This window comes from Lissotriton helveticus, chromosome 2_1 (genome assembly GCF_964261635.1).
Source record: "Lissotriton helveticus chromosome 2_1, aLisHel1.1, whole genome shotgun sequence".
Classification (NCBI taxonomy): Eukaryota; Metazoa; Chordata; class Amphibia; order Caudata; family Salamandridae; genus Lissotriton; species Lissotriton helveticus.
Genome location: NC_136059.1, coordinates 1664075513 through 1664102579, shown reverse-complemented (window position 1 = coordinate 1664102579; position 27067 = coordinate 1664075513).

Here is a 27067-nt window from a genome sequence, read left to right as displayed (position 1 = left end):
GGAATCAAGTACCTGGGTGGAGTATGTGCCCTATTTTTGCAGAGCACTGGATGGTTGGGTGAATGGTAGCAAGGTGAATGATTTGCAGGGGCTCTATGATGTGATTGCACGGGAGCACTTGTCAGATAATTGTTTTCCAGAGCTACGGCAACACCTGATTGACAGTAATCTGACTGATCCCAGGAAGCTTGCTGTGGAGGCGGACCGCTGGGTCAGCACCTGGGTCCAAAAAGGTCATATAGGAGACTCCTCAAAAGGTGGGCAGGGTCCACAGCAGAAGAATGGGGGACAAGGGTAAACAGGAGTAGTTCCAGAAAGGGCCCCAAAGTAATCCCCAAGGGAATCCAGGTAAGGGTTCCCAGCCTCCCACTGAGAAGAAGCCTTGGGTCCCGACAGGTAAGCCTCTTCATGGTTATGGTAAGGTGGGCCACTTCCAAGGGTGTTTCAAACATTTTACCACCATACCCACAGATGCACTGTCCCTGACAGATGGCTAGTGTAGCCTTGGGGGAGGAGTCCAGTGCCCAAGATGGGTGGGATCCTGCAGAAATGTCCCTGGTCTCTTTAGGAGACAGTGAGATGGTCCCCAGATCTCATCTTCCTGATAACACTAAAAAGTACAGGCAGTGGATAACCATCAATGGCCATAGGGTGGAGGCTCTAAGAGACACCAAAGCAAGTGTGACAGCTGTCAGTTGTCGGCTGGTGTCTGAAGAGCAGGTGGTCCCCAACACATTTTACCCAGTAGTTTCCGCTGACAATTCAGAGTGCTTCTTGAAAGTGTCACAGGTTTCCTTTGGGTGGGGGGTCTCAGGTACCTTGAAAGTAGCTGGGAGGCTAGCCATGCCTGTTGACTGTCTGCTAAACAAATAATTGGATAGCTTCCCTTGGGCGAAGGTAGAGCGGAGGTCTCATTTGGAGATATTGGGTCTGCTTGAGTGGGTGTGTGTGACCACTTGGTCAATGGCAGCCGGTAAGGGCATTCAAGAGAACATGGAGCCTGAAAGAGTGGCCCAGGTGCTTGTAATGAATAGAGGATGGTCCAGAAGGAGGCAAACCTTGAGGAGGATGCCCTGGAGAGTACAGGGGAACAAGTGGCTGAACTGGGGGACCTGACTGAGCTGACCCATTGGCAGCAGGAAGGGGGCCCCGCCAGTGAAGAATTATGCCAGGAACAGCAGATGTGCCCTTCTCTTGCTGGTTTGCGGCAGCAGGCTGCAAACCAGGCAGCAGGTGATCAGTCCAGTTCACATTGGATATATTGGGAGAATGGTCTCTTGTATAGCAAGGCTAAGGTTGCTGAGCCTGGGTCAGCCTGTGTGCTGGTGTTACCCCAGCGCTTCAGGGCCCTCATACTGTGTCTGGCTCATGATGTGCCTTTGGCAGGACATTTGAGGCAAAACATGTACTTTGAAAGTCTTGTCACCTGCTTTTACTGACCCACTGATATACTCATTGTAGGTCTTGCTAGACTTTGCCAGACAAGTGGCAAAATGAGTGGAAGTATAAGGCTCCTCTCCAGCTTTCCCTGTGTTCAGCAGACCCTTGGAGAGGGTGGGTATTGACATTGAGGGGCCTCTGGATCCCAAGACAGCCATGGGCAACAGGTTCATCCTGGTCTTGGTGGACCATGCCACCCGGTACCTGGAAGCCATCCACCTCCAGGCTGTGACGGCCCCCGTGGTGGGTTGGGCATTGGTGGGGATTTTCTCCTGCATGAGGTTCCCCAGAGAGCTGGTGTCCAACCGTGATACCAACTTCATATCCAAGTATAAGAAGTCTCTGTGGCAGGAGTGCGGTGTAAGCTACAAGTTTACCACTCCTTACCAAAGTAATGGGCTGGTTGAGAGATTTCAACAGGACCCTGAAGGGCATAATTATGGGTCTGGTAAGCCCATGAGGCATAAGTGGGACGCCCTCTTGCCATGCCTGTTGTTCGCTTACAGGGAGGTACCGTAAAAGTCCTTAGGGTTTAGTCCCTTTGAGCTCTTGTATGTGCATCCTGTGAGAGGACCTCTGAGTTTGGTGAAAGAAGTCTGGGAGAAAGTATATAGCTACATGCTGGCCTTCCGTAACCAGACTAAGCGCTTCAGGCAACTCGCACAGGTGAACCTAGAAGCCAGCCAGGAGGAGATGAAACATTGGTATGATCAGAATGCCACTCTGATCGAGTTTCAGCTTGGACAGGAAGTTTGGGTCATGGCCCTAGTGGAGCCTTGTGTGCTCCTGAATAAGTGGACCGGACAATTTGCGTCTCCGCAGAAGAAAAAGGGTATCCGACTTTGTCATCGAGTCCATCGCAGGATTCCATGTCCTGAAAGCACATCAGAGAGCAACGCCTCACTTCGCAACGCAAACCTGGTCTCACCAACTCCATCAATGAGCCGCTGCTTGCACCTCGTCCTATGGGCACCGCACTTCGCAACGCTTCGCTACACTCTGCAAGGACATCACCGACTCCATTGCTGCCCGACCTGTACATCGACCTGCTCCGTCACCGCATGGTGACCTGCCAGCACCACAGCAAACATCATATCACCCTTCAACGCTAGCCCTGGTCTCACCGACTCCATCAAGCAGCCACTGCCTGCACTGAATTGTGAGAACACTGTCCGCCACAACTCTCCATTTCACAACGCAACGCTTGCCCCGACCGACTCAAACCGACGTGTTGGTCGCAACAAGAAAGGCACTGTGTCTAAGTCTGTCGATGCTTTGGCTGGCCCATATCGATGTGGTCGACTGGAACTGTTAAACTCTGTCATATTCAGTATCGTGGTAGCCGCAGGAGGAGCTACATGTCAGAAGAACAGTTTTTTTAATTGATTTTCCTGCAATTTTTAGGTTATTTTGCACATGTACTGTTTTTCAAGAGTATTGTATGTTAGATTTTTATCGTATTTTGTCTTGTTTGTTAAGATAAAGATTTACCATTTTTCTTTCTAAACTGGTGTGGTGTCCATTTGTAGTGTTTTCACTGTATTACTGTATGGGGTCCCAAATGCTTTACACACTGCCTCTGAAATAAGCCTTTCTGCTCATGCCAAGCTACCAAGCGGGTGAGCAGGGGTTATTTTAGGAGTGTATCCCCCTTACCCTGACTAGATGCAACATCCCTATTTGGACAAGGGTACCTACCTCTGCCAACTAGAGACCCCCATTTCTAACAAGGACCTTCAGTTCCTGAAGCAGATGGGAGACTGGAGCATACTTAGCTCATCGAAAAAGCAGCTGAGCAGAAGCTTTTTGTACAATCTTCAAGAGGTTTATCGAGGTTTTATCTGCTCCCAGGTCCAGTACATTGCCAAAATCCGATTGGGATATAACCGGAGCCTGAATAACATTCCTTTGAGCTTCCAAGGGAATTAACCAAAGAATATTTTTCAGCCATTAAGGACTGAGAAGCAGGTGGCAGGGATCCTAGTCACTTGTGATTTCAATGAAAGTTTATCATCGATAATTAAACCCAGGTCTCAGTTAAACAACTTAAGGATTCAGGCAAGTGTCTTGGGCCCCAAAGAGCTGCATTGCTACCCAGAACCAAGACTCAGTTTTGTCACCATTGAGTCCAGAGCATTTTTATCTATCCATAAAGAAAGTTTCCCCAGACCCTGGTTCAGCAAGGAAGGATCATGGTGCTGAGGTGATGATAAAGAGAAGATAATCTGTGTGTCATTGGTGTATGAGAAAAGGGTGCCGTCAATTCTCTATTAAGTCCACCAATGGGCGGACGTAGATGGTAAAAAGCATATGGCGGAGAATAAAACCCTGTGGGACACCAGAAGTCAGGGCTAGGGGCATTGATCTTGCATTTGCCAAAGTGACTTGAAAGTTCAGTCCTATAGGAAAAAGACAAGCCACCTCAAAGCCAAGCCTTTGAGGCCTAAAGACACAAGTCTACCTGTCAGGATAGCATGAGACACTGTGTTGAAAGCTGAGCTAAAATCAAGCAGAATGAGTGCAGCAGTGCCTCCTGAATCCAGGTGCTGTTTGAGACATTCTATTACACCAAGAAGGGCAGACGCAGTGCTTTGCAAAGTCCTGAAGCCAGGCTGCGAGGCCTACCCGCCAAAGTGAGGTATGGTTTTTCTCGGGACACTTGAGGGAATGGTGGGTGGAAGGAAGTTTGTGGCTCCCTACAGATTGTAGAACTTTCCATCACAGAAATGTGAGGAAAATGTGTTTTCTTAGTCAAAGTTTGAGGTTGGCATGGATTCTAGGTACAAAAAACCCCTGGGATCCATGCAAGGCACCCAATTCTGGATGCCCCTAGGTGTCTAGGTCTAAAAAAATGTACAGGTTTGTTAGATTTCATAGGTACGAGCTGAGCTAGGTTCAAAATCCATAGCTACACACACACAAAATGGGTCAGTTTTGAGTGGAAAAATGTGATGCGTCCACACTGTGTTTTGGGTTATCTACTATCGTGGGCACTAGGCCAAGCCTTGCTAGTATGGTACCATTTATATCTGAAGATTTGGGGGAATGTGGGGTGGAAGGAAGCTTGTGCCCTCCACTGATTCTAGAACTTTCCATCACAACAATTTGAGGAAAAGGTGTTTTTTTTGTAAAAATTGATGTTTGCAAGCGATTCTGTGTACAAAAATCTGGTGAGTCTCCCCACCCTGGATACCTCTAGGTGTGCAGTTAAAAAAAGTACAGGTTTGCTAGATGTTCCTAGGTGCTGACTTAACTAGGGTCCAAAATCTTCAACTACCCACATTGAAAAAAAGGGTAGGTTTTCAGTGAAAAAAGCCTTCCCACACAAGTGAGGTACAATTTTTATGGGAAGGCTTGTTGAAGCGTAAAATAGTAGAACATTTTTTATTCTTGATCGGATTTTGCTTCAGTTGTGCCTTCCAAATATAAGCCAGTATATAAGAAAGAAGACATTTTAAAAAACACCTTCTAAATTATGCACTAGTACACATACCCAGAAGTTCAGAGATGTACAAATAACCACTGTCCCTAAACTCCATATATTGCGCCCATATCTGAAAATGGCAAGTTTCGTTGATACTTATTTTTTACACTACCTACTTCACTATATGAATTGGTCTATACCCATTCCTGAATGAAAAACCATTGTCCAGTGCAACTCAGTTGCTGACTTTGGGCACCTTGGGTTCTTAGTGAACGTACAAACCCTTTTTATCCCCGCACTCAGAGGGGCCTAGCAAACTTTATAGTATATTGCTTTTGTAAATCAAACATTGTGACAAAAAGTTACAGATGAAAATGCTGTCACGAATGGCGTTTTTTTCCAATGCATTTTCAATATTTATTTAATTCAACAGTTATTTCCCCAGGAAAACCATGATGGATCTACAATGTGACCCCTTACAGAATACAGGATTTCCTATTTTTCAGAAATCTATAGCTTGCCTTGATCACCCATTGGTTTCCACCACAAACTGAAATTAGTTTGAGAGCACAAAAATTAGGAAAAATGAGCTACCAGACCTGTGGTATAAAATCAGATTTTTTGATTTTGCTCTGAATGTTCCTGAAAGATAGTAAGAAGGTGACGTTAGTACAGCAAATCGTTTATTGATATCATTTTCAGGAACAATACCAGCCACTTTTATCTGGAGCACTTTTTGCGCTATTTTCTCAAAAAACTCAAACGTTTGCTATATTTTGCCCAATTTCTTTCCAGGGGAATCCACAAATCCTGGGTACCTTTCGAATACCAAGGAGGTTGGGGGAAAAAGGATGCAAATTTGGTGTGAATACCTTATGTGGAAGAAAAGTCATGGAGCTCTACCCTAAATAGCCAAAAAAATGGCTCAGTACTGGGGAGGGGAGAGGCTTAGCAACTAAGGGGTTACATTTATTTTAAAAAGGGTTTGACAAAAGCATACAACTTGAAGTTTGAAACAAACACCAACAGCATTTGCTTAAAAAGAAAAAACTTACAAAATAACTACTGTTAAAGGGGGCACTTGTGCTTTTTGGGCAAGCTTCTTTTGTGCAGGATCTGCTTGTCTCTAATGAAAAACTATCTGCTAACACACGCAGCAAACTAGAGGTTTATTAAAAAAAGTATTTTTATTGTCCGCTTGTGCACTTGGAAGCTGCGCAGGCACAATATCTCCTGGATCAAATGATGTTGAAGCCCCTGTAGAGTTGTTTAGCTCTGCAGCAAGAGCCAACCTTAATTGTGCATGTATTTGCAGATGCATTGACTTCAGGTGACTCCCCATCCCTGTGATACTCATGCTATATTGTTTATTTCTGCTCCCCAGGCTAAACTCCCTGCTGCAAAAGTTACAGGTAACATATTTCACAGAAACTTTCTTGCCACCTCGCCTCATTTCAAAGAATTGCCACACCAAGGATTTCTTGGGTGGCTGAGATGGCAGATCTGTCATCTGTGATTGATTGTTAATTTGATCTATGCTACCTATAAAGTGTATGCGATAGGGTCAATGTTGGATATAATACTTGCTTGTCACATCTAATTGAAATGTTTTTGTGGTGGGCAGTAGAATTGGCTGATTTTATCCTGATCTATTTTGTACTTACTGTTAGGTATCTAATGTCATAATATTTAATACAGCCATATGAGTGAAAGTGAAGTTTGGGTGATGTCATCAGTGATGTCATTATTTATGCCATTTGAAATGTCATCAGTAATGTCATAAATGATGCCATAGAACATGTCATGAGTGATTTCATATGAGAGGTCCTAAGATGTGCATGACGGAGAAGCAAGTTATACATACTACTGCCAAATATAAGGTGAATTTCTGATTTTGTTTTTGATTTACCAATACACCTTGGTATATATATTTAACACTCATAAACTTTTCAAAAACACTCACAATCACTGAATGATGTCATCACTGATGTCATCATGGATGTCATTTGAGATGTCATCAGTGATGTCATCAGTGATGTGATTGACAATGTCATGAGTGATGTAATATGTGAGGTCATCAGCAGAGCATTGCGGGGGCGCAAGTTGTAGTTAGCTCAGCTAACTATAACGGCTGAATTTCTCTGGTTTTGTAAGAATGAAATGTCAGGATAACTATAAAGTACCTCTAACCTTTGTTTTTTTCCGCGAACTTCTAAGGTTTTTAAAATGCTCATTTCTAACTATAAAGTCCCTGAAACCTGTGTTTTTTCAGTGAATGTCTAAGGATTTTTCAATGTTAATTTCTAACTATAACATCCCTGAAACCTGCATTTTTTTCAGTGAATTTCTAAGGTATTTTAACTAGCAGTCACATTTGCAGAGTGGTGGAGAATGGGGTCTAGGCCTCTGACCAGCTCTCAGGAATTCTGATGCGTAAGACTTACAGGAGGTACCAGGAGGGCTTCTTGGCCCCCAAGGTCCCTCTGGAGTAAAGTGGACTTCATCCCCTAACCAGTAGTGCACCAGGAGGTGCGTTGGCAGAGCAGTGGAAAAGTGGGCGTGGCCTCCAAAGTCCTCTTAGTAATCATACTGTATAGGACGTACTGGAGGTATGAGAAGGGGTAGTTGGTCCCCAAGGACGTCCTTGGGGTCCAACAAATAATGCAGGATTGCTGAATTCTGATAGCAGGCCATGCCCACTTTGTCCACCACTCTGCAAATGCACTTCCTGGTGCCCTCTTGGTCGGGGGATGAAGTCCCCTTTGCTGCTGGGGGTTGTTAGGGGCTAACTAGCCTACCTGTAACCTCCAGTAAGCCCCACACTGTGCGATTGCTGAGAGGTTGTCACAGGCCATGTCCCCTTTCTCCACAACTCTGGAAACATACCTCCTGGCATGCTCCTGGTTGGGGCATTATGTGCCCTTGCCTTTTGAGGGTCCCTGGGGGCCAACTAGCCCTCCTGTTACCTCCAGTAAGGTCCACACAGCTAGATTGTGGAGAGGTGGTCAGAGGCCTTCCTTCCTTTCTCCACCACTCTGCAAACGCACTTCCTAGGGCACTGCAGCGTGGGGTATGAATTTGACTTTGGTCCTGAGGCCCTCAGGATGAAAGGGGACCTTATCCCCACACGAGCAGTGCGCCAAGAGGCGTTTTTGCAGCGTGTGGTAAAAAAGGGCCTGGCCTTCGACCACCTCTCAGCAATCCCACTGTGTGGAGCTTACTGGAGGTACCCCTGAGGACCCTCAGCAGTGTAGGGTAATTCATCCCCTAACCAAGAGCGCACCAGACAAAGCAATTCTGCTTCACTTTCATTTTCACTTTAGCCCCGTCAATATTGTAGCTGTGGGGAGGTGGTAGTCCCCGGGGCTGGGGGGCCGCACTGGAGCCCCTTTACTAAATTTGTGCTCCAGGGAGGTGGTGGTCCCCGGGGCTGTGGGGGGGCACGTTGCCCCAGCATTATATTTAATTAGCCCTGGGGAGGTGGTGGTCCTCAGGACTGCGGTGGGGAGTGGTCCCCCGCACTATAATAAATTAACCCTGGGGAGATGGCAGTCCCCAGAGCTGTGGGAGCTGTGTTGCCTTCCAGATTAAATGTAATTAGCCCCAGGGAGGTGGCAGTCCCCAGGACTTTGGGGTCCATGTGGCCTCCCGGGTTTGATGTAATTAGCCCCGGGAAGGAGGCCCTTCCCAGGGCTACATGAGGAGCAGGAGCTCCCCAGGAAAACATTTTAAAAACAAATTCCAGGGTGGTGGCAGTCCCCAGGGCTGCATCTATTTTAATGGTTGCCCCCAGAACCTGGCCCAATCGGGGGTTTAAAGAAAACGAAGCGCAGGAGCCCATGCTTTTTAAAAGAAAATGTCAACTGGATTCACTGATCCAACGTGAATCACGCCGGAAATTTTAAAGAAAAAGCTTTTCTTGGCCCTGGGTGTTCCTGTGTGACCCCCTGAGTAGGCCTAGGGGGTAAGGGTCTTTCTAACTTGCCCCCTATTCTTAATTTTAAACTTATTTTGACCTTTTTTCTTGTGACTCAGTGCAACCGAGTCACAAAATGGCTGCCAACACTTCCTAGTTTGAAGTGTTGGCAGCCAATCAGATTGCAGGCTCAAGATCGGGAGGGTTTACGGATCTTCCACTGCCATATTTGTATATCTGAGAAATTTCTCAGGAACTACTGAACAGATTTAGACAATTTAACAAAAAGAGTGCACTCTGGACCAAGAGTTACTGTTCAGACAAATTTGGTGTAATTCCATTCAGCAGTTCTGGCTGTAGCTGCGTCAACAATTTCCTATGAAAATTAACATGGAGAAAAGGCATTTTAGGACCCCCCCTTTTCCTAGGCCCACGCTTGATGAATTACTCTGAAAATTTCAATGCAGCAGCTTAAGTGAGAGGGACACTAGTTTGGAGAAGTTCGCGAGGATTAGTCAAACGGTGCCAAAGATATTGGGAAAAGAAAAAACATTTTTTTAATAGAAACAAGGTCCTAACTTTAACTACCTACTGGCGACTGCTAGCAGGTAATAAATATATATATGTAAATAGATGTAGTGAACAAGGTGGACTTGTCCGCCGAAACGCGTCTGGTCATTTTGAAATAAACATAATCTTTGTTATATCCCACGGAGTCGGTGCCTGCTTTGAAACTGTGTAACCAGGATTGGAACTATATAGATATATATCTGCGATCTTTTAATAAATTGGAACTAAGATATGTTTATAATTTCAAATTCTGAAATTATTACTATCTTGCTAACTTATTGGATTGAGCTTGTTTATGTATAACTTAATTAGCGTATTTGCACATGTAATGTTTCAATGACACTTGGTATGTTTTCTATGTCTATTGTCATGTGACTAAACTGAAGGCGGGGACTAAGCAAGTCACTGAGCATTATAAAAACAAAAAAAGTTTTACTAGATCTTTGCATGTGAACAAGGGCTCGTGGGGCCCGAAACGCGTATTGCCCTCCTGTTTTACCAGCTGACACTGCAATAAAGTACCTGTGAACTCCAGTGGTCCGTCTCCTACCTTGCTAGCTTCGCCGGTCCTGGGTGGATTTGGAAGTGGCGATTTGGAGCTCCAAACACATTTAATTACGAGAGTCGGCTTGCTCTCGTCAACGGACCCCCTCTCCCAAAAGCGGCATCCGCCCTCAAGCCTCTCGCTTTCTGGAATCCTTGATCGGAACTTTTCAGCGGATGCCCCCTCCTGCAGCCAAAGAAGAAAAGACTCGAACCGTGTAATGAAGACAACACTCAGCGGTGGGGTCGGACGATTTCACCAACGCTTGCTGTCATCTCAACGCGGTGAGTCTTGGAATAGTAGGCAGTGCGGAGGTTGGAGGTTTCCACTACGTGGGATTATCACTGAAGAAACAACGAACGCCAAAACAGCAATCCGTGGCGTGTCGTTTACACAAGTGCAATAGAGATTGTCAGCTAGGGCGGAGGAATGTCTGCGGAAGCGTTCCGTGCAAGGGAGGAGGAAGCTGAAGAATTGTTCAATCAAGTTTCCACTCCAGGCAGCATGATTAACAAAACTTTACCAAATGTGGAGATACGGGAAGATGCCAACATTAAGACTCTGTACAAGGCGCTTGAGAAACAAAGACGCCTAGAAGTAACTAAATGGTGGCAGCCCTATTCGCTCACTAAATATGCCGATGCTAAACGTGTACCTCCCCCTAATGCTGAAGGAGTGGGGCCAAAACAACCTAGCAGCCTCAATGAATTTGGTCCACATACTAATTAAATATGCAGCCATTGATAGAGAGGAAATCTTGAAAACTATTGACAAGATCCAAGAACACATTGACAAAATAGATGAAACGGAGGCTACAAAAAAACTAAAACATGAAGTGATTGACAGACTAAAGAAACATGAAAACAAAATCAAATTAAGAAAAGTAAGCAAATTTGCACGCAATGCTGCAGATTATGCAAATGGTCAGATTTTTACTTTTGCGCGGAAGTACAATGCCACTAAACTCCAACAATACAGCGATAAAGGAAACAAGGCTCTACCACCTCCACCGATCACAAGGATGGTAACCAATCAGGTGGATGAAAGCTCTGGCTCAGATTTAGTATCCCTATCCAGCGGTTCCAGCGGGTCGAGCAATGACCTATCAGCGAATGTCCTAGCAGCACCTATCCTCAATCTAGAAGAGGAACTTGATTTTTTAGTGGCGGAAAGACTTCTAACATTGAGGCCACGACAAAGAAATGGGGCAACAAACGCAGGAACAAAAAAAGATGCAAAAGAAGGAGAAAGCAAAAACAACAATGCACAAAAAAAGAAGACAAACCAACAATGGCAGAAGAGGAAGTAACCAATGAAAGATCTGTTATAAACCTCTCTGAAGTCATTTTGTCTAAAGCTGAACAGCAACTCCTCGCTCTTGGACTCAATTTTTGTCCTAAGCAGAGCTTCAAATATGCCTCTACAAGAGTGGATGTCTACTGTTATATACGTAAACTCAAACTCACAACCTATGGGTCCTGACCAAGATCTCGACACTCAGAAAAGATTAGAAAAAATACATATGACGCAGAAAGGAGCAGGCATAACCCCTTTCAAAGGCAAATCCGACTTTGTACCGCTAATGACCAGAGATGCAGTAGACGTGTTTCAAGACTGTATCATCACTGACATCAAAGATCTATACAGAACAACTAATAACCGGAAGAGACAGACCTTTAACCAAAAATGGGCCAAATATCATGAACTGAACAAAAAACTCAACAACAACCCCGATATTGTGGTGAAAACCGCTGATAAAGGAGGTAATCTTGTTATTTGGCCAAAGGCAGACTACATTCAAGAGGCACTAAGACAGCTACAAAACAACAAGTGTTATGCAGAATCCAAAATTAAGGAATACAAGAAGGCCAATGAAAATTTAAATAAACTGTTACTGAAATGGCGTAGGGAAGGCCTCATTACAGGTGATGAATTTAAATTTATGCTCAATGAATTCCCATCTTGCCGGTCTTCTATTTGATACCAAAGGTTCACAAAGGAATCCTGCCAATACCTGGCAGGCCAATCATCTCTGCCATTCACAGCAGTGAAGAAAATGTGGGACGTTTCATTGATTTCTTTTTGCAGAACCTGGTAAGCGCATTGCCCACCTACTTCCGGGATACTAGTGACTTTTTGAAAAAAATAGAGGACGTAGAATGACAAGACGATATGTTACTCATAACTTTGGACGTTGAGCAATTGTACACTAGTATAGCCCATAGCTGTGGTCTAAATGCAGCAGCTCATTTTCTAAGGCAAAGGTCATTGGAATTTCATGAACACAATAAAATGGTTTTGAGTTTAATGGATTGGTGCTTACAAAATAACTACTTTTCATTTGTAAAAGAAGTATGGAGACAGCTCAGAGGTGTGGCGATGGGAGCCTGCTTCTCCCCCAGTTACGCGTGTTTACACGTGGGCTGGTAGGAGGAGTGGGTTCTCAACGTTACACACCAGGTATGGGTGTACCTTGAAGCAGCACACGCAGCAATGTTAAGAAATGCATGATTACCTTTGCATGCACGAAGCAGCAGGCACCGCGTGGTGCCTGCTGCTTCGTGCATGCACAGGCAGGGGGGGTACCATAGGTACCCCCCATGTGCACCCCCCACCCCCCATTCACCCCAGGGGGCCCGCAACGGGCCCCCGAAGACAACACCGTATGCCTTTCCACGGCGGAAATGCCACAGTGGAAAGGCATATGACCGCAGCTATCCTAATATGGCTGGCGGTGTCTGATAGACACCGCCAGCCATGTTAGAGCTTTCCGCCGCGGTCGGAAGACGACCGCGGCGGAAAAGCGGCGGACGGAAAATAGATCCCCTAGCCATCCTAATCTGGCGGGGGGTCTTTTTCCAGCCAGCAGCGGATAATCCGCATCCTCCGGGCCGGCGGTAGTTTCCGCCGGCCCGGAGGATGCGGATTATCCACAATCATAATCGGCCCCTAAGTGTGAGTTACTATCTATATAAATAGATGAAGTGGTGTTTGTATAAGTGTGTAGATGAGTAAATGTAAGTATAATCAATTGTTTGCATAAGTCAGAAGGATGTCTTTATAAGTGAATACAATGTGTGCTGGTGTGTAATGTTGAAATAGGCGTATAAGTATATTTGATAGTGTTCTGTCAATTATTCACTGCATATAACTCTGAATCTATAGGTAAGTGATTAGATGTGTGTATAGATCTATGAATCACTGAGTGGGTGTTTAGAAATTACTATTGGTGTGTCAATGGTTTCAAATATGGCACTTTCTATTTTACAGTGAGTGATGAAATATTATACTGGTGTGTGATGAGGTGTATTTCATTGTCACATGGATGATGTCATCAGTGATGTCATCAGTGATGTCCCTGACCATGTCATGAATGATGTAATATGTGACATCATCAGCAGTGGATTGCGGGCGCGCAAGTTATAGTGAGTACAACTAACTATAACGGGGGAATTTCAATGGTTTTGTATGAGTAAAATGTTCAGCTAACTATAACTGGTGTGAAACCTATGGTTTTTTCAGTGAATTTCAAAGGTTTTTTAAATGCTAATTCCTAACTATAACGTGTGTGGAACCAATGGTTTTTTAAGTGAATTTCAAAGGGTTTTTTAAATGCTCATTTTAAAACTGTATCAATTACTATATTTATTTGTTATTATACAAATGTTCTATATTTTTTACAATATTTAAATTTTAATTTAGATTTATGTATTATTATATACTCATTTTTGATTTTTTAAATGATTCTGGCTTTTTTTGTGGTTTTTAAAGGTGCACACGCAGTGTTCGCACGCATGCGCGCAAAGTGCTCGCACGCATGCGCGCATGCTGCACGCACTCTGCGAAAATGTGTTCATTCCAAAAAGACATTTCTGTAAATGTAATGTACATAATAACCCAAGACATTATTTGACATAATTGTAAAAATAGTATTTTTGACTTTTAAGAACTGTATATTACCTTTAAACGCATTTACGAAAATCGGGTAAAATGTCATTCATATGCGACTCGTGCACGCTCCGTCTTCGTCCGTGCGTGCTCTGTGTGCGCACCCTGCACGCACATAAAGTCATGTGACTTAAAAACAACACTTTTGATTGGTTCATAGCGGTTTCTTTTCCAAATCTTCAAACACACCACCCACTTCCCGCACTATCTCTTTCACTTTCCTGGGAGAAACATCTGAAGAGATATCATCGTGCTTAAAACCATTTTTACAATGGCAGAAAAGGAACAACACCAGTCTTCATCTGACTCTGAGGTGGAGTTTGTACCAGAGAATCCACCACAGAAGAAAACAAGGGAATCTTTTTTATGGAAATTTTTCTCTTATCCTGAAGGCCAAAAGAAAGTTAATGCTTCTAAAGTCACATGCAGAATTTGTGACACCAGGAGATCCCTCTAAGCATTATTCTTTTGGGATTGCGAGCATGACTCGCCATCTTCTAAAATTGCACCCAAATATCTATGCTCGAGCTTCTACTGCACTTCTGAGGGACAATCCTCCAGCTGCTGTCCCCAGCACCTCTTCTTCAGCACCGGGTGCATCTCCATCTTCAGCTGGTCTTGATATCCGGCTGGATTTTGCGGACTTACACATACGTTGCAACTATTGCAATGAAGTTTTATGCTATGTAGAGCAAAGTATTGATTTAATCATACAAAAGAAGAGGCAGCACAGATGCTCCCGCCGTTAATTTCTTTCTTTTATTATTTTTGTTCCTGTTCCTGTTGAGCAGTTTTTGGTTACCTGTTTATTTTTTTGTTACAGAAAATCCCCCAAAAATATGAAATTGTTCAAAAAACACAAAAAATAATTAAAACAAAAAAAGACAAAAAAAACAGTACTTCTAAGAACTAACTTCACTTCTCCAAGAAGAGCTATATTTCTTATATACTGTGTCATACTTTTTTTGAATGAATCTGTAGTATATAAATGAATGACTGAAATGACTGAGTGAAGGGGAGGAAGGGACTGAGGGAATGAGTGAGGAAAGGGGAGTATGGTGAGTGAGGAAAGGGGAGTCAAAGAGTGACTGAAAGAAGGGGACTAAGGGTAGGGGAGTGATGTAAGGGGAGTGAAAGAGTAAGGGAAGGGCAGTAAGGAAAGGAGAGGGACGGAGACAGGGAAGGGGAGTAAGGGACGGAGAGGGGGAAGTAGAGCAGGGTAAGGGGAGTGAAGGTAAGGGAAGTGGAGTGACGGTGAGAGAAGGGGTATGAGGATGAGAAAAGGGGGTTAAGGGAAAGTGAGAGAATGGGAGTGAGGGAGACAGAAGGGGGTTGAGGGGATGGAGGGAGTTAGGGAAGGGGAGTGAGGGAAGGGGAGTAAGGAATGGAGTGAGGGAAGGAGAACACGCGGGAGTGAGGGAAAGGGAGCGGGAAAGGGAAGGGGTGTGAGATACAGACAGGAGGAAGTGGAGTGGGGGAAGGGGAATGACGGTGAGTGAAGGGCAGTGACAGTTAGGGAAGGGGTATGAGGGTGAGGGAAGGGGAATGAGGGAGAAGGAAAAAAATTAAGTGAGAGGGAAAGTGAGTGAGGGAGAGAAGAGGAGTGGTAGAAAGAGAGAGGAAAGGAGATTAAGGGTAAGGGAGAGAGAGGGAGAGAGGGAGAGAGAGGGAGAGCAAGGAACTGAGAAGGAGTGAGGCAGTTAGAGTGAGTGAGACAGAGGGAGAAAGGGAGAGAAACATGGATAAAAAAAGTGAGGGAGTGAGTGAATGAAGGGGAGTGAGATGGAGTGAGGGAGTGAGGTAAGAGGAGTAAAGGAAGGGGAATGAGGGAAGGGGTGTGAGGGAAAAGTAGTGAGGGTTAGTGAAAGGCAGTAACAGTGAGAGAAGGGTTATGAGTGTGACGAAAGGGGAATGAGAGAGAAAGAAGGAGATTAAGAGAGAGGAAAGGGGACTGAGGAATAACGTAGGAGTGAAGGAAACAGAAAGGGAAAGAGAGGAAGGGTGAGGGAGAGAGAGGGAGAGAGGGAGAGAGTGAGAGAGAAAGAGAGGGAGAGCGAGTGACTGAGAGGGAGTGAGGCGGTTACACTGAGTGAGACAAAGGGAGAGAGGGAGAGAGGGAGAGAGAAATGGAGTGAAGGGGAGTGAGGGAGTAAAGGAAGGGGAGTAAGCAAAAGGGAGTGAGGAAAGGGGTGTGAGGGAAGGGGAGTGACGGATGGAGTGAGGGAAAGAGAGTGAGGGGGAGTGAGGGAATGGGAGCAGGAGAAAGGGAATGGGAATGAGGCACAGAGAGGAGAACATGAAGTGGTGGAAGAGGAGTGAGATTGAGTGAAGGGCAGTGACAGTGAGGGAAGGGATATGAGGGTAAGGGAAGGGGAGTGAGGGAAAAAGAAGCATATTATCAGAGAGGAAAAAGGAGTGAGTGAGAGAGAAGGATTTATGGAAAGAGAGAGGAAAGAAAAGGAAGAGTGGTGGAGAGAGAGGGAGACAGTGAGAGAGAGAAAGAGAGGGAGAGGGAGGGACTGTGAGGGAGTGAGGCAGTTATAGTGACTGAGACAGAGGAAGAGACTTATAGACGGATGGAGGAAAGGTGAGTGAGGGAGGGAATAAAGGAAGGGGAGTGAGCGTAAGGGAGTGAGGGAAGGGGAGAAGGGGAGTGAGTGAAGGTGAGTGAGGGATGGTGTGAAGGAAAGAGAGTGAGGGGGGAGTGAGAAGAGAGTGAGGGATAGAGCAAGACAAGGGTAGTGATTGAGGAAGAAAGGAAAGAGAAGTGAGGGCCAGAGAGGAGAAAGAGGGAGCAGGAGAAGGTGAGTGAGGGTGAGGGAAAGGTACTGATGGTAAGAGAAGGAATGTAAAGGTGAATGAAGGGGAGTAAGGAGAGTGAGAGAAGGGGAGTAAGATGAGTAAAGGAAGGAGAGTAAGGGAGAGAGTGAAGAAAGGGAAAGAGGGAAAGAGAAGTAAGAGAGTGATGAAAAAGTATTTTTTGTTAGTCATACTTACCTTATAAGTAATGACACGTAAATAATACATTTTTTATAAATATAGTATCTGTGGAAGAGAAGAAAAAACTGAGTTATAATATATATTTCACAATACAAAATAATTTGTACAATATGGTATGTATCTTATTTTGCTGTTCTCAGAATATATTGAATTTCACTGAAAACAGTGAGTTCAATAGTACGCATCATATAACAGCGGGCAAAAAAAAAGACAATCAATAAGATTGTCTTTGAAAAACCCATTCAACATTTTCATTAATAATGTAAAAATTTGAAAAAAAACATATCTTAAATGTTTTTTTTCTAACAGCAATTTCTTACGTAAATATGGGACATCTACAACAATCAAAAAATAACAAAACATTATTACTTCTTTTTTATACACTCTAAATAAAGTTATGCTAACAACATTTACCCGAAATAGTCATTTTTTGTTTCAGATACTTTTCCGCATGGCCAAATAGTATGTGTAAAATCCTCAGTTTGGAAGTTACTTAATAGTACTCTTAAGCTTCCTTTTTCCAACCTTCTGAATCAAAAGCACCAACATCTTTTGTACCATCTAACAATGGTTATACCTCCACCCGATGCTATTTATCATGTACATAGAACCGTAAACAACTAGCATGCTATCAGAATCTCAACATCATCTAGTATGCCGATGACACTCTGCTCATCCTTTATCTTAGCAAGGAGCTGTATACCATTAAAAGAAACCTCTACAAGGGAATACAAAATGTCACCAAGATCTACAACAACTACAACAAATTTAAAACACCTCTGCCTCACTGATGATCAACATCTCCTGTGATAGCCACATCACCCACTATCTGATACACTTACACTACCTCTACGTCAACAAGAATTTTTTTAACTTGATCACCCTCACTCACAAAGTACTTTTCAACACCAGACTACCCTTTCTTAACAACAGTAATTTTCCCAGGCCAATTATTTTCCCTAAAATTTTGGTTGTAAAAACACGAGGTAAGAATTTGGTAAGTCATAAGGCAAACATTGTTTAAAAATCCATTGAGTATCATTACAATGAGTCCAGCCTTTTGTGCATTTTAAACAAGCTGTGTAATGTCCTGATGTTGTAGAAGGACCATCATGATAGTTGAGAAGCCACAATTTTTTAAATTAAAGTTATCAGTGTTCTTCCATCAGGTCTGCATCATTGCAGCATTAAAATTACATACTGTCCATATCTTTGTATAAATGATGTTGATAACATTTGTGAGTTACATTGGGTACAGACCATGTTTTGATTTGCTTCTCTAACTAGATTATTAAAATAAACTGATTTGCAGTCTTGTAAAGTCAAATATATAAATCTTTCAGTGTCTATTTTAGTACTACTTGAAAACGAACAATTGTCACAGTCACGTTGCCATTAATAACAAAGGCCAAAAAGATTTTCAATATCTATTCCTTCATCTTGCAATACAACAAGCATATACATTAGAAATTCCTGGCAATCTTGCTGAATATTCTGTGAAAATTGATTTAAACCAGAACATATGTCTACAAGCATTTCGAATATCAGAAACACTTTCTATTTTATTTTTATCACTACTACATTTCTCAAAACCAGAATTCAACAAACAACAAAATCTTTTGTCCCAATTTTCAACAATTTGTTGTTGTAAAGTTTCAAGAAAAAAAAAAACATTAACCACTACATTAGCATAGCAGTTAACACCAGAACTGTTTTCAAACTGAAAACCAACAACCTCTTCAATAGTATGCTTTTTCTTTATGCTTACTATCACTGGTTCATCTAGTTCTTTTCTTTTCTCTACAACCTCGCTACAATTTTTCTCATATCTTCTTTTTTGACCTACCATACACTTTTCAAATAAAGGATATTGAGGTAAATTGGGAGCATGTTCTCTTCTTTACCTATTATACTCTTTTACACAATTTACATCTGCACTAATCTTTTTCTCATCAAAATTAATCAAGTATAATCCAGATAAAGTTCTGACTCGAGATAAAGCAACAGATGCCATACCCTCTTTAAACACAGTACTTCCAATATTCACCAAATCACTATCTATACTAAAACCTTGAGATTTATGAATAGTCACCGCATATGCCAAACAAACAGGAAAATGTTTTCAGCTGACATATAAATCTTTTACAAGCAAAAATCTAGCTGAACAACGACTCAAATGTTGTCCTTCTTCAATTTCATCAAATTTGATTTTCAAAAATTCAATGTTATCTCTATTTGGGTAATTCACAAAATCAACAACATTATCCATTGCTCCATTTACTAAACCTCTTTCCACATGTAAATTACGTTGTAAAATTATCCGACAATTTATACATGCATATAGATTCTTTTCTAAACCAGCAGTTTTAGATATTGATCTCTCTAAAGAATCCAATTTTGACTTCAACTTTTCTGACAAATTATAATAGTACCTCCTTCATGCTCTATTCTATCAATAGCTTCCAGTTTTATAATTTCTTGATTTTCTAACTTTAAAATGTTTTCATTGAATATTAAATATTCTTGCAGAGTTGGCATCAAGCATATCACTGATTTCTTTTCTGCAATTTTTCTATATATATTCTTTGGAACAATATTTTCGTTTGGAAACCAATTTGAAAGTAATCGTGCCTGTAAAGCTTCTTTGCCATGTTCACTCACTTTTCCAATTCTTATATCTTCAAGAATACTTTTATAATCAGCAGCCTTTTTGGCAGTTGCATATTTGTAATGAGTTCTGTATATTCGAAATATGACCAAATATTAACATTTCCAATGTTTCCGAGGCACTTTCTGGTATCTTCATGTGTAACTGTTTTAAATACTGGTTGTCCTTTCACAGGAGTTAGTTGTAGTAGATCTCCAAAAACTATGACGTGTTTGCCTCCAAATAACACATCATACTCTGTTTTAAGGATTTGTTGCGTTCTTAAATGCACAAAGGCAAGCATGAAATTTGATACCATGCTTACCTCATCAATAATGAGAAGTTTCAGTTTTTTTCAAGACTCTAGAATCTTCACAACAAGCTTCTCCAGATAGCTTGTGGTATTCTAATTTATTTTCATGCTCTACTGGCAGCATCAATAAACGATGTAAAGTAATCCCTTTAATGTTATGTGCTGCCAACCCAGTTGGATCAGTAACAACACAAGAGAGTGACGACTCAGTTCTTTTCTGTAAATAAGTTGCAATTCCTTTAATTAGAAAACTTTTTCCAGTTCCTGCTTCTCCACTCACGTACAGGTAGACAGGTTTAAATGACGTACATGAGCACTCTCTTTTTCTCATGATATAAATCATGCTCAATCTGTTCTGTCACTTGATTATTTATTTGTTTTTGCTCAACATTTAGTTGTTTTTCCAATTCTTCTAAGTTTATTACATCCTCTTGAGCTTGTTGCATTGCTCTTTCCACCTCATCCATGACAGTTGCTGCTTCATTTTGGATAATTGGTTCTCCTAGGGGATCCTGACTCAATGAAGCAGAACTTTGACTGTCTTGAGAACTGTCTCTAGCAATCTCTGCTGCAAGTGTAGCTTCTTGCTGTATTTCGTCGTTCAACATTTTCAGATAATTAGTAAAAACTGGACATTCCATAGTATTTTTAGTTGTGTTGAATGAATCTTCATAACTGTGAAAATCTTCAAGGAGTTCCAGTTCTGTTCGCCATGGCTTAAAGAGTTGCACAAGAGCTAAATAGTAAAATTCCTTTTTGTCAGGAGTTTCGCAACTCAGTTTTCGGAGATTAATCAAATGTCCTTTTCTTTGTTTCACTAAACATTCTTCAGATCCAATCACAGCATATACTCCTTTATTGATATCTTCTGTAATATTCCTCCTAAAAGTATAGCTTTGCAGTACTTCATAGAGACAAACGTTCTCAAGATGATTACTTCTATTAGGATGTATCCAACATATTTGTCTTCAAAATATCTGTACTGTCTAGTTCTCTCTCTGCTAAATACTCAATTACTTGTACAGATTTCAAAACTCGGTTTCGTGTTCTTGCAAGACCTAAACTCACCCAAATGATTGTTCTAGATTTGGAGTATAGACTTGCAGAAGATAAGCGATCTGAACATTAATATGCTCCGATTTCTCGATGAGACAACATCTTCAAACTGTAGCTGTACAATTTCTTACTTTAGTTCCGTCTTTTCAGATTTAGTGATGTAAGACGTTACATATCGAGCCACAGCAATGGAGTTGTCTGTAACATATTGAATATCCATGTTAGCATTCCACATGGACAAAATGACTGGGTTATAGTCATTTATGTATTTTGACTCTTCATTTCTTCTTAAGTTGTAAGTATTTTTCGGTGATTTTCTTGTGACAGTATGTCGCAAAGATGACATAAAATTGTTCACTCTTCCTTTTGATATTACTGGACGTGGAAATCCAAAACGACATTTTGTGTAGAACTTATCCTTAGATTTGTACTTTCGATGACAGTATTTTCCACAACGATGGGTTTGAAACCGTAAGACTTGATGTCTTCAATTCTTTTGTTCTGTACTTTTTGGTACAGCACATGTAGAATATTGTTCAATAAAACTCATCACTGTGTCATCTGAATCTGTTCCAAATTTGGGGGCATCTTTGATCCATAGCAGCATATGTATGTGAGGAGCACCTCTTGTTTGATATTTCTTTCTCCAAAAGAAATCCAGAACCTCTCCAAGAGGAGGATTTTTTTTGTTTGTGATAAAAGACATCATAGCTTCAAATCTATGATTGAAACACCTGCATACATTAACTGGATAAAAAGAGCACAGTTCTCCAGGTGTCTTGTATTCTATATTTTCTATGTTTGCGTTGCCTCTCGAAGAAATTGAAGTAAATCTTCCCAAGCACACTCAACGCAGCTTAGAGTAAGGAACCATGTAGGAGTTCCTAGGTTTCCTAGCATACATTTCAATTCCCCATGACAACGGTATCAATACTCATTAGTACCACGCTGACATGCCATGAGATTAATTAGCTGAGATTCCAAAACAGTATCTTTCTGTTGGACTTTATCCATAAAGTCCTTTGCCGAAACATTTTGCAGATGTACTCCACTTTTTAGTATATGGTTCACTGCAGAAGAAAGTCCAGACAAGTCACTCTCAAACAGAAGATGAAACAAATATGGAATACATTGGCAAAACCTTGGATCTTCTGCATATAACTTGATGTCCGGTATTCAGATGCAGGAATCTGCAAAGGTCGTTCATCATTTCGTCCACCTTTGCCTATTGGAAATAACTGAGGGAAACAACGAGCTTCCAAGCTTTCTTCCCATATACTAATGGGACTTCCTTTCACTTCTTTCATTTGGAATAACTTAATAGTATTCCCCATCACTGCTTTAGACTGAAGTGGATGCACACTATAATGTTCATAAATTTCTTCAGTTCTGGACACATCCACTTTTTTAATTTGTCCAATTGACAAATCACTGTCCTCTTCTACAGTTGTTTCCTCTTCTCCTACATATACATGTTTATAGTATTGATTATTTTTTACCAAATACAACGTTGCCTTTTTCACTTTCCTAACATCGACTAATTCTTGCCAGATTTTCTTACTCTTCGTAGGAACGCCATTATCTAGAATAACTCGAGGTTCCTCTTCCACATTTTCTACACCAATTGTTTTAATATTTTTCTTTAAATCTAGAGGCAAATATACAACGCTTCCCTTTAATCCTCTCTGTAAATCTGAAGGAGGCAATTTCCCTGTCTTAGGCTCCATACGAATAATAGCCTGAAATGGATGCACACATTGAATAAGAATAGACTCATAAGTATTTAAATCCATCATTTCAGAAGAAATATTTACCAACTCAAGATTATTATGTACAGCTCTAGCAGGCATTTTGTTTTCATTTAATTTGTTATAACAATATTTACAAATACGTTGATCAGAATCCAAATCAAAACAATTCTCTACCAACAAATAAGTTGCAAATTCCTTCCACTGACTATTATTCTCCTTTTCACTTTTTAAATATAGATCAACTAACCTGGTCTGATTTTTACAATGAATTCATCTACAACAAATACAAGACATGTTTGCCATGTCACCTGAAATGACCTTAAACCTTGTAATTTCTTGATCAAAATTTTCTGTACTAAAATTCTGTACATTTTCTTCCACATTTCCTTCTATTAATGTATAATTTTCTGCACTGTCTTCTTCAGAACCAAAGTAACTAACCTCAATTTCTTCACAAATGTTGATTACATCTAATACAGATCCATGCAAAAGAGCACTGTTTAACTTTTTTTAGCTTAAGTGCAGGACTTTTTGCATAATACAACCTTCTCACTAATTTCCTCACTTGAGTATGATGCACTGCTAACATCCTAAAATGGTGAAAAACACTCTGACATACTTTTTTAGAAAGACAAGCCAGAGAATGACCTTGCAAACCCGTTTTTTCACTCACTCTGCAAGGGTCTAATTCTTGCAACATCTTAATCTTTTGTTTAACACTTTTCTTAGTATACTTACGTAAGAAATTGCGAAAAAAAATCAATTGAATCCTGTCGTACACTACAAATACTATTACAATTCCAAGTGAACACTGGAGCCTAAAACTTCATCAGCTAACACCTCTTCTGCATTTCTAGGGACAATTTTCTCTTTTTCAATCGGACAACCATTCTTAACCTCATAAGCTCGACCACTGGTGTCAACTGCATGCAACAAATCATTACTCTGAAGGTAACTCTCTTCCTTAAAAAACGTCTCACAACTTGAACTATGTTTCCATTCTCCAGAAAAAACATTACAAAAATGTGTTCTATTAATTAGTCTTTTCCACTTACTATTGGCCTTCATAACATTGATTGGCTTATCTAGTGTTCAAATTCTATTGATTACTAAAATAACCAACTTTTTTAAAATTCAAAAGCCTTCTCAACAATACTTTGAATAGGTTTCTTTTTCTTATAAAAAGCTGTTTTTCTTTTACAATTTTTTATATTTTTTAATAAATTTAAAACAACTCTGTTATAAAACATTCGCTTGCGAATTTCAACACACTGGTTTCTTTGTCTTTTACTATACACAATTTCTTTACCACATAGTTTTCCATCATTTTTCTTTTTTGTCTGGTTTTTCTTTGTAGTTACAGATAAAAAAAATCCAGATTCTCCACACTTCTTTTTAGTTTGTGTTATTTTCCTTATAAAATCCTTTGTTGTCTTACCAGGAGCTTTCTTCTTTTTTTCCACACATTGTTGTTTAGATAAATCTTGTACTTGTTGTTTCTTGGAAAAGTAAGCCTGTTTATATGTTTTTCTTTTCTCACTCTTTAAAGGCATGAAGGTTTTTCTTTCTGTAGATAATTAAAATCTGTTGTGAAGAAAAAAAACGTGTTAATTTTTTTTTTACAATTATAGACCACTACTAGCATACTACATAGCAATTAGAAGCAATATATGTTGTAAAGTGTGGTTCACTCCATAAGTAAGTTTAAGGCACAGCAGCAGTGTTCAGGCAGTGTAGGAGATCATGCAGGGAGTGCTGTTTCAACATTAAAGGGGCATTTGTAGAGAATGGTGTTTCAGGGTTTAGAGCAGTGCAGTTGTGTTCAAGCAGTTTAGCAGGATTTGCTACAGATGGTATTTTAGGGTTTAGGACAGTGCAGTGGTGTTAGGGCAGTGTAGGGGGTCATGGTGGGACTGGTATTTCTGAGCTTAGAGCAGTGTAGTTATGTTTGGGCAGTGTATGGTATCCTGCAGGGGCTAGGAATATAAATCACTGCATATCCTAAAGCCTAACTCACTCCATGAGTACATGTATTCCCATGTCTGCAAACACATGCACCGAGCAAGTGATTCTGTCACAATATTCCCCAAAGCACACTGATTCACATTGTGATTCTAGCCAAATAAAAATATCCCTTGCAATTCATTGAAATGATTACTACATGCTACAGAGAGAGTTGCTATGGCATTTCTACAGCACACCCAGGATCTTTATTACACAGCATGGAGACTATTTGGGAAATCCGAGGCCTGACACACATACTGCATAGCACTTTCTAGCACTACATGTCCTAAAGCCTGAATCACTTCATGAGTACATGTATTACCATATTTTTAAACACATCAACTAAGCAAATTATTCTGCCACAAGTTTCTGAAATGAATACTGACTCACACTGTGATTTTAGACAAATGACAGTATCCCTTGCAATTCAATAAAGTGATTACTACAGTGAAAGAGGGTCGTGCTGGGGGTGCTGTTTCAAGGTTTAGAAAACTAAAGTAGTATTCACCCAGTGTAGGGGGTATAGCAGGGGATGTGTTTTCAGAGTGTAAGGCACAGCAGTAGTGTTCGGGCAGTGTAGGAGATCATGCAGGGAGTGCTGTTTCAGGGTTTAGGGCAGTGCAGTGGTGTTTCAACATTATAGGGGCATTCGCTGAGAATGGTGTTTCAGGGTTTAGAGCAGTGCAGTAGTGTTAAAAGAGGTTTGCTAGGGATGGTGTTTCAGGGTTTAGGACAGCGCAGTGGTGTTCAGGCAGTGTAGGGGGTCATGGTGGGATTGATATTTCTGAGTTTAGAGCAATACAGTTGTGTTTGGGCAGTGTATGGTATCATGCAAGGGCTAGGAGTATAAAGAACTGCATGTCCTAAAGCCTAACTCACTCCATGAGTACATGTATTCCCATGTCTGCAAACACATGCACCGAGCAAGTGATTCTGTCACAATATTCCCCAAAACACACTGACTCACATTGTAATTCTAGACAAATAAAAGTATCCCTTGCAAATTCACTGAAATGATTACTACATGCTACAGAGAGAGTTGGTATGGCATTTCTACAGCACTCTCATGACCTTTACTACACAGCATGGAGACTATCTGGGAATTAAGAGGCCTGACAAACATACTACATAGGACTTTCTAGCACTACATGTCCTAAAGCCTGACTCACTTCATGAGTACATGTATTCCCATATTTTTAAACACATCAACAAAGCAAATTATTCTGCCACAATTTTCTGAAATGAATACTGACTCACACTGTGATTTTAGACAAATGACAGTATCCCTTGCAATTCAGTAAAATGGTTACTACAGTGAAAGAGGCTCTTGCTGGGAGTGCTGTTTCAGGGTTTAGAAAACTACAGTAGTATTCACCCAGTGTAGGGGGTATAGCAGGTTTTTTTCAGAGTTTAAGGCACAGCAGCAGTGTTCGGGCAGTGTAGGAGATCATGCAGGGAATGCTGTTTCAGGGTTTAGGGCAGTGCAGTGGTATTTCAACATTATAGGGGCATTCACTGAGAATGGTGTTTCAGGGTTTAGAGTAGTGCAGTAGTGTTGAAAGAGTTTAGCAGGTTTTGCTATGGATGGTGTTTCAGGGTTTAAGACAGTGCAGTGGTGTTCAGGCAGTGTAGGGAGTCATGGTGGGATTGATATTTCTGAGTTTAGAGCAATACAGTTGTGTTTGGGCAGTGTATTGTATCGTGCATGGGATAGGAGTATAAAGCACTGCATGCCCTAAAGCCTAACTCACTCCATGAGTACATGTATTCCCATGTCTGCAAACACATGCACAGAGCAAGTGATTCTGTCACAATATTCCCAAAAACACACTGACTCACACTGTAATTCTAGACAAATAAAAATATCCCTTGCAATTCACTGAAATGATTACTATCTGCTACTGAAAGATTTTCTATGGCATTTCTACAGCACACCCAGGATCTTTACTAGACTGCAAGAAGACTATCTGAGAATTCTAACCCTGATATACAAGTGTGTAAGTGGTTAGACCACTTCGTGTACACACTCTACATTTTTAACATCAGCACTGTACTGCAAAAAATATCTCCTCAAACACATTAACATACCAAATGCTCCTATCACCATGTTTTTCCCAAAGTAGTCAAATTTAGAATCAGACTCTATACAAAAAAACTCCTGCTTCCACATTAGAACACATTTTTCTTATTAACTTAAAGTGCACAACATAGATCCCCTTACAAATTAACAACTCACCTTAAAAAATGCTTTTGTAGGTTTAGAACAGTGTCAATCACACACCAGATTTTCTTAAGAAGAATCTCTGAATTGTGCATCAGTCAGCAGAACCATAGAATGACAAAGCTTCCCTCTCATTTTGCACACATATTCATGTAGATAACCAATGAAATTTCTTCCCACACGAATTCAAAACCAAACTAACCTTTTAATTGGTTCTACATTTCAACACTTTA